The sequence below is a fragment of the Rutidosis leptorrhynchoides genome, chromosome 5 (assembly GCF_046630445.1).
Source record: "Rutidosis leptorrhynchoides isolate AG116_Rl617_1_P2 chromosome 5, CSIRO_AGI_Rlap_v1, whole genome shotgun sequence".
In the NCBI taxonomy this organism is placed as follows: Eukaryota; Viridiplantae; Streptophyta; class Magnoliopsida; order Asterales; family Asteraceae; genus Rutidosis; species Rutidosis leptorrhynchoides.
The window spans coordinates 431,562,525-431,571,881 of NC_092337.1; the positions used below are offsets into that span (position 1 = coordinate 431,562,525).

The 9,357-nt window shown below is 32.9% G+C and overlaps 1 non-coding gene across 1 annotated transcript; it reads right to left on the bottom strand.

The window, feature by feature from the left end:
* Positions 1–3,378: 3,378 nt before the first annotated feature.
* LOC139851214 (small nucleolar RNA R71) lies at positions 3,379–3,485 on the bottom strand. Its single transcript, XR_011760569.1, has one exon. It is a non-coding gene; the product is annotated as a small nucleolar RNA R71 (small nucleolar RNA).
* Positions 3,486–9,357: the final 5,872 nt, after the last annotated feature.

Below are 9,357 nucleotides of genomic sequence, written 5' to 3' on the forward strand. Positions count from 1 at the left end.
CGCTATTTTTAATCATTGTAAGTTATGTTCAACCTTTTTAATTTAATGTCTCGTAGCTAAGTTATTATTATGCTTATTTAATCCGAAGTAATCATGATGTTGGGCTAAAAATATTAAAATTGGGTAATTAGGCTTTGTACCATAATTGGGGTTTGGACAAAAGAACGACACTTGTGAAAATTAGACTATGGGCTATTAATGGGCTTTATATTTGTTTAACTAAATGATAGTTTGTTAATGTTAATATAAAGATTTACAATTGGGCGTCCCTATAAATAACCATTTACACTCGATCGGACACGATGGGCAGGGTATTTATATGTACGAATAATCGTTCATTTAAACGGACACGGGAATGGATTAATAGCCACTAGAATTATTAAAACAGGGGTGAAATTATGTACAAGGACACTTGGCATAATTGATAACAAAGTATTAAAACCTTGGGTTACACTCAGTCGACATCCTGGTGTAATTATTAAACAAAGTATTAAAATCTTGTTACAGTTTAAGTCCCCAATTAGTTGGAATATTTAACTTCGGGTATAAGGATAATTTGACGAGGACACTCGCACTTTATATTTATGACTGATGGACTGTTATGGACAAAAACCAGACGGACATATTAAATAATCCAGGACAAATGACAATTAACCCATGGGCATAAAACTAAAATCAACACGTCAAACATCATGATTACGGAAGTTTAAATAAGCATAATTCTTTTATTTCATATTTAATTTCCTTTATTTTATATTTAATTGCACTTCTAATTATCGCACTTTTATTTTTTTGTTATTGTATTTAATTGCACTTTTAATTATCGTACTTTTTAATTATCGCAAGTTTATTTTAGCGCACTTTTATTTATCGCAATTTCATTATCGTTATTTACTTTACGCTTTAAATTAAGTCTTTTATTTATTTAATATTTTACATTTGATTTTAACTGCGACTAAAGTTTTAAAATCGACAAACCGGTCATTAAACGGTAAAAACCCCCTTTAAAATAATAATATTACTTATATATATATTCGTATTTTTATAAATTAAACTAATATAGCGTTAAGCTTTGATTAAAAGATTCCCTGTGGAACGAACCGGACTTACTAAAAACTACACTACTGTACGATTATGTACACTGCCTATAAGTGTTGTAGCAAGGTTTAAGTATATCCATTCAATAAATAAATAAATATCTTGTGTAAAATTGTATCGTATTTAATAGTATTTCCTTGTAAAATATAAGCTATTTTATATACACCTCTGCGCATATCAAGTATTTTTGGCGCAGCTGCCGGGGAACGCCGAAGCGAAACGCCACACATATAAAAAAAATACGCTTTTGTAAAAATACGTTTTAAATATTCGAAAATATAAAAAGAAAACAGAAATATAAATATTTTTAAGAGTTTGTTAAATATTTAAGTTCTATAAAAGTTTCTTTATCTTTATTTTATAAAAATATAAGTTTTATTTAATTTATATAAATATATTACATAAATATATAAAACAGAAAATTCAAAACAGAAAAAAAAAATATAAAAACACTCGAGCCTGCTACTGTAGCAGCCCGTAACCTGGCCCAAAACCTCAGCTCATGCGATCGCATGAGCCCGAAGGCATAAACTCATGCGATCGCATGAGAGTGTCTGACACGCCAACTGCAACCCTAAAACTGCATTTATTACGGTGTATTATTATTATTATTTAATAAACCCTAATTAGGTTTTAATATTTTATTATTTAGTTTAATTTTAGTTTTTAATTTATTTTATATTTAGTTAAATTAGTTTAATTAAGTTGTAAAATTAATAGTTTTTTAAAAAATATAATATAAAAATAATATTTTTATAAAAATTGTAATTTTTACAACTTTTAGTATATTTTTATATTTTGTCCCTTTTTAATTGTTTTAGCGTAACTTTTGTATTTTTCGCTTGTATTTAGTTTTAAGACATAGTTTTTGCCATAGTTATTTTTATTTCTAGATTTTTAGGCTCTGCCGTAAAATCCCTTAAGTGCTTTTTCTTTAGACTAAGATTTAAGTGCTTTAGAATTCTGCGACGCCTTTTTAAGTTTTAGTACCTTTTTAAGATATTGCCATTTGGGATATAGTTTTTCCTGTAAGCTTTAATATTTTTAGACACCTTTTACCTATGTATCAATTATCATTCCAATTAGTAATCTCAATTTGCGATTATAATTTTAAGTTAGTGATAGTAATAAGGTTGGGTTAGTCGAGTTTTTTTTTTTTAAGTTTTATAGTCATTTTTTTTTTCTTTCTTATTTTTCGATGCCTTTTATTTTTCGATCTTTTCTTTTTCGACCTTTTTCGACGCGCTCTTTTTCTTTCTTATTTCTCGCCATTCTAGTTTTAGGACATAGATTTTTATTCTACTTCTTATCTAAATTTCTTAAAATTACGAAAATTTATTTTAAGTGGTTAAATTGATAGACATCAAAATTTTCTGGTTCGTAGTAATAGTTGGATTTGTACGTGGACCGGGTTATTGGAGCCAAACAGTCCTCAATTATATTGAGACCAAACGAATCCTGCCCCTCTGGTGCATCTTTTGGCTATTCTAAATGTGGGTAAAATCAGAAAAGTCTATTAATTGGATAACTTATATAATTTTTTTCTTTCCTTTTAAAAACTAATAGGATATTCAGTGAATGCACCGAGCAAGACGTTCACCACCTTTTGTACGTTCACCACCTGTAACTCGATCAAGACATCTAGCAAATATTACCGCCGTTGATTTTTCTTTAGAATCGTCATCCAGTCGACCAAGTACTCCAATTCAAATTTTCGATAATCCATTTTTTAAACCCGACCTCACAATTGAGAATCCGGAGAATATTCAGGGACGATTCATAGATCCTGAACCATTAAATTTTCCTCCGGAACCACCAATCATTCAAACAGAGATTGTTGAGGAACGAACCATTAAATCAGAATCCTCTAGTGATTCCGATTCAACAAATTCAATTATGGAGAATCTGGAACCTTTAAGTATGGAAGACCGAATGAGAGCTAAACGCACTGGCCAAGGTCACGCAATTACTCATCCAGACATTAATGCACCAGATTATGAAATCAAAGGACAAATTCTACACATGGTGACTAATCAATGCCAATTTAGTGGTGCGCCGAAGGAAGATCCAAATGAACATCTTCGTACCTTTAATAGGATCTGCACTCTATTTAAAATCCGAGAAGTGGAGGATGAACAGATATATCTCATGTTATTTCCCTGGACTTTAAAGGGAGAAGCCAAAGATTGGTTGAAATCGTTACCTGAAGGGGCGATCGATACATGGGACGTTTTAGTTGAAAAATTTCTTAAACAATTCTTTCCGGCATCTAAAGCCGTAAGACTTCAAGGAGAAATTGTTACGTTCACACAGAAACCGAATGAAACTCTATATGAGGCATGGACAAGATTTATAAAGTTATTAAGAGGATGTCCGCAACATGGTTTAGACACCTGTCAAATAGTACAAATATTCTACCAAGGATGCGACATCACTACAAGAAAAGACATAGATATAGCTGCTGGTGGTTCCATTATGAAGAAAACCGAAACTGATGCTTATAAAATTATTGATAACACTGCTTCCCACTCACATGAGTGGCACCAAGAAAAAGATATCATTAGATCATCTAAAGCAGCTAGAGCCGATTCTAGCCATGACTTAGATTCCATTTCCGCAAAGATAGATGCTGTGGAGAGACGAATGGAAAAGATGACTAAAGATATCCACTCAATACGAATTAGTTGTGAGCAGTGTGGAGGATCACATTTGACAAAAGATTGTCTCAGTATTGAATTAACAATGGAACAAAGAGAGAATGTTTCATATCTAAACCAAAGGCCTGAAAATAATTATCAGAATAATTATCAACCGCCAAGACCGATTTACAATCAAAATCAGAATTATAACCGAAATATTCCATACAACAACCAACAAGGTCCTAGCAATCAACAAGTATCTAACAATACTTACAACTAGCAAAGACCTAATTTTCAAAACAAACCACCACAACCCGATGATAAAAAGCCGAATTTAGAAGATATGATGACGAAGCTAGTTGAAACTCAAATGCAGTTTTTCACATCTCAAAAACAAACTAATGAACAAAATGCTCAAGCATTTAGAAATCAACAAGCTTCTATTCAAAACTTGAAACAAGAAGTAAGTAACCTAGCAAGGTTAATAGGTGAAAGAAAACCGGGAAGTTTACCTAGTGATACAAATGCAAACCCCCGGAATGAAACAGCTAAAGCCATTACCACAAGAAGTGGTACAACACTTAAACCACCTGAAATACCTGTAACTTCTGATGAAGCTATTCCTACTCCACAAGAACCACAACCTGATCAAGATAAGGAAAAAGAACTGGTAGTTGAAAAGGTTAATGAAGATAACACAGTTAAGGCTAAACCTTATGTTAAACCATACCAACCACCACTTCCTTACCCGAGTAAAATGAAGAAAGAGAAACTTGAAGCCGAGCAATCTAAATTCTTGGATATGTTTAAACAGATAAATGTAAATCTTTCTTTCATTGATGTGATTTCAGGAATGCCTAGATATGCTAAATTCTTGAAAGATCTAATCTCAAATAGAAAGAAAATGGAAGAACTCTCGGCTGTTACTATGAATGCTAATTGTTCAGCAGTGCTGTTGAATAAGATACCAGAAAAATTATCTGATCCAGGAAGTTTCACAATTCCATGTTTTCTGGGTAGTCTTAGTTCAATAGAAGCATTGGCAGACTTAGGTGCTAGTATAAATTTAGTGCCGTATTCACTATACACTAAACTAGACCTTGGAGAATTGAAACCAACCAGAATAAGTATACAACTAGCCGATCGATCAATAAAATATCCTAGAGGGATAATGGAGAACATGCTAGTTAAAGTTGGTACTTTAGTATTTCCAGTAGATTTTGTTATTCTGGACATGGAAGAAGATTCTCAAGTTCCTCTCATATTAGGAAGACCATTCTTAAATACGGCTAAAGCAATGATAGACGTGTTCGGTAAGAAATTGACCCTAAGTATAGAGGACGAGAGTGTTACCTTTTCAGTTGATAGAGCAATGCAACAACCGCAATCTGCAGATGATACATGTTATTATATTCAAACTATAGATTCACATGCAGAATTGTTAGAAGAATTTCCAGAATTACAAGGAACAGGAGAATGTTCTTTAGGAGAAGGTAATGAACCAATTGATGAAGCTGAAATGTTAGCTACACTTATAGCTAATGGATATGAACCAACAACAGAAGAAATTCAAATGCTAAAAGAAGAAGCCAGATATCGATACAAATCATCGATAGAAGAACCTCCGAAATTAGAGTTAAAGCCACTTCCAAACCATTTGGAATACGCTTATTTACATGGTGAATCTGAATTACCTGTAATAATATCGTCTTCTCTTACTGAAAATGAGAAATCACAACTCATTTCTGTGTTGAAAGCTCATAAACCAGCCATTGCATGGAAGATTCATGATATTAAAGGAATAAGTCCTTCGTATTGCACACATAAAATCCTTATGGAAGAAGGTCATAAAACGTTTGTGCAACGCCAACGAAGACTAAATCCGAATATGCAAGATGTAGTTAAAAAAGAAATTATTAAACTGCTAGATGCAGGTTTAATTTATCCAATCTCTGATAGTCCATGGGTAAGCCCAGTTCAATGCGTGCCTAAGAAGGGTGGCATGACTGTCATTACAAATGAAAAAAATGAGCTTATTCCTACTAGGACTGTAATAGGATGGCGTGTTTGTATTGATTATAGGAAATTAAATGATGCCACCAGAAAAGATCACTTTCCCTTACCTTTTATTGATCAAATGTTGGAAAGATTAGCCGGAAACAGTTACTATTGTTTTCTTGATGGATTTTCCGGATATTTTCAAATTCCAATAGCACACGAAGATCAAGAGAAAACCACGTTCACGTGCCCTTATGGTACTTTTGCTTACAAACTCATGCCATTTGGACTTTGCAACGCCCCTGCAACCTTTCAAAGGTGCATGATGGCGATTTTTCACGACATGATAGAAGAATGCATGGAAGTTTTCATGGATGACTTTTCAGTCTTCGGTGATACATTTGAATCATGTCTAGCTAATCTTGAACGAATGCTGATTAGATGCGAACAATCAAATCTAGTACTTAATTGGAAGAAATGCCATTTCATGGTTAAAGAAGGCATCGTTCTTGGACATAAAATTTCAAAAGAAGGAATTGAAGTGGATAGAGCTAAAGTAGATGTAATTGCTAAACTTCCACATCTCACCAATGTTAGAGGAGTTAGGAGTTTTCTAGGGCATGCCGGTTTTTACCGACGTTTCATAAAAGATTTTTCTAAAATTGCCACTCTTATGAATAAACTCCTAGAAAAAGATGCTCTATTCATATTTTCAGATGAATGCATCAAATCTTTTAATATTCTTAAAGAGAAACTCACTAATGCGCCGATCATGATAAAACCGAATTGGAATTTACCGTTTGAACTAATGTGCGATGCAAGTGATTTTGCAATGGGAGCCGTTTTAGGACAAAGGATTGAAAAATGATTTCAACCTATATATTATGCTAGTAAGACGTTACAAGGAGCACAAACGAACTATACAACTACTGAAAAAGAACTCCTTGCTATTGTCTTTGCTTTTGACAAATTTCGTTCATATCTCATTCTAGCAAAAACGGTGGTCTATACCGACCATTCTGCTCTTAGATACCTATTTTCGAAACAAGATGCCAAACCAAGATTAATCCGTTGGATCTTACTCTTACAAGAGTTCGATATTGAAATCTGAGATAAAAGAGGAGCAGAAAATCTCGCCGCTGATCATCTTTCTCGTCTTGAAAATTCCGAATTAGAAGTTCTAAATGAATCGGCCATACAAGACAACTTTCCTGATGAATATCTATTGAAGATAGATTATACTGAAATTCCATGATTTGCAAACTATGCAAACTACTTAGTATGTGGATTCCTTGAAAAAGGATTATCGTACCAAAAAGGAAAGAAATTCTTCAGTGATATAAAACACTATTTCTGGGAAGATCCACATTTGTTTAAAAGTTGTCCCGATGGAATAATACGCCGATGTGTATTCGGAGATGAAGCTAGTAAAATTTTAAACCATTGTCACACAGGACCAACAGGAGGGCATTATGGGCCTTAACTAACAGCAAGAAAAGTTTATGATGCTGGATTCTATTGGCCTACAATTTACAAAGACGCTCACCTTCTTTGCAAATCCTGTGATGCTTGTCAAAGGGCCGGAAAAATAAGTCAACGTGATGAAATGCCACAAAATGTCATTCAAGTATGTGAAGTATTTGACATTTGGGGTATTGACTTTATGGGTCCATTTCCAAAATCTCATAATAATCTCTATATTCTCGTCGCCATTGATTATGTATTCAAATGGGCGGAAGCACAAGTTCTCCCAACTAACGATGCACGAGTTGTAGTCAACTTTTTAAAACATCTTTTTGCAAGGTTTGGAACACCGAAAGCTTTAATAAGTGATCGGGGAACTCATTTCTGTAATAATCAACTTGAGAAAGTTCTTAAAAGATATGGAGTAACTCATAAAATCTCCACCGCATATCATCCACAAACAAGTGGACAAGTTGAAAATACCAACCTAGCTTTGAAACGTATTCTAGAGAAAACCGTAGGATCAAATCCGAAGGAATGGTCCATTAAATTGGAGGATGCACTTTGGGCTTTTAGAACAGCTTACAAAACTCCAATTGGAACCACACCTTTTAGACTCGTTTATGAAAAAGCATGTCATCTTCCAGTAGAAATTGAACACAAAGCATTTTGGGCTTTGAAGACATGTAATCTTGATTTACATGAAGCTGGATGTCTACGATTAAGTCAACTAAACGAATTAGAAGAATTAAGACATGAAGCATACGAAAATTCGTTAATCTATAAAGAAAGAACGAAGAAATGGCATGATAAAAGAATCAGAAGTTCAAAAGAATTTAAAGAAGGAGACAGAGTTCTTCTTTTCAATTCACTATTCAAGCTATTTCCTGGAAAATTGAAATTAAGATGGTCTGGACCATTCATAGTCAAAAGAGTTTTCTCATACGGAACGATAGAATTAATAAATTCAAATGGAATTGAATTTAAAGTTAATGGTCACAGAGTTAAACATTACATAGATAATCCGATGGAAGTCGACAACGAAGTTAATCACAATTTCGATACCACAGCTAACTAAGTGTGGGAAGAATCAAGTCTTTAAAGGATAATATGTATTTCTGTTAGAGTTAGATTTTCTGTTTTCGTGTAGTTCTCGAAAATGGAACCCGAATGGTCTTTCCCTAGCAGACCCTAAAGAACTAGTCTTCTCCCCCCATTCTGAATTTTTATTTTTTTTAGGTTTTTACGAAATGAAGACTTCCTGTGAACTAAACCATGGTCTAATGCTACACGCTTTGATCACTAAACGTAATAATGACACACTTCCGAGTGAAATAGTATCAGTAATCAGAGAAACATTGGACGGAGTAAGAAAAGAATCCAGATGCGAAGATAATAAGTTACAATTTGGTAAAGAAAAATCAAAATCCGCAGCGAAAAGAAGAGCACGACACCTTGAAAGATGTCACAAATGCGGAAAATGGTCACATAGAGGTAAATGTTCAAATAATCAAACCTATTCAAATACCGAATTTGTTACTTTATGCAGAGATGGACCGTTCATATGTTTAGAAGAAAAAACACTGAATGCTCGAGGTTACGCCTATGTAGCTATGGAAAACCAATTAAACCGACTATCTTATGAATGGGATAGATCATATAACTAAGAATACTATCTCACAGGTATGTCTGTACAGTTTTTAATTTTTTTATTTTTATTTTTAACCTTTTGATAATAAACGCTAATTTGTTCGTTATAAAGTATTAAATTGGTATTGAATGAAATTAGGTTTGGCGACCGAAATTATTGATATCATACAAAAATTTATTACATCACTGCGAAATTTAACGTTTATTCTTAAAGTATAAAATTCTTTAATCAATCAACCCAAAATATTTCAAAAATTCGTCATGAGTTAAATTAGGTCATGAAACCGAAATTACTTTACCGAAAAGAGGGGCGTATATTTTTGATAATATTTGATTGATTAAAGTGGGATAAAAGCCAAAAAGATTTTTAATTTTATTTTTTACCATGTTTTTAAAATTAATATATAAATATTAAATTAATATTTTGAACTTTGTAAAATCAATATATTTAAGTTTGTAAATATTTGAAAAATTAATCTTTTTAATATAAGTTTGTATGTATAAAAAC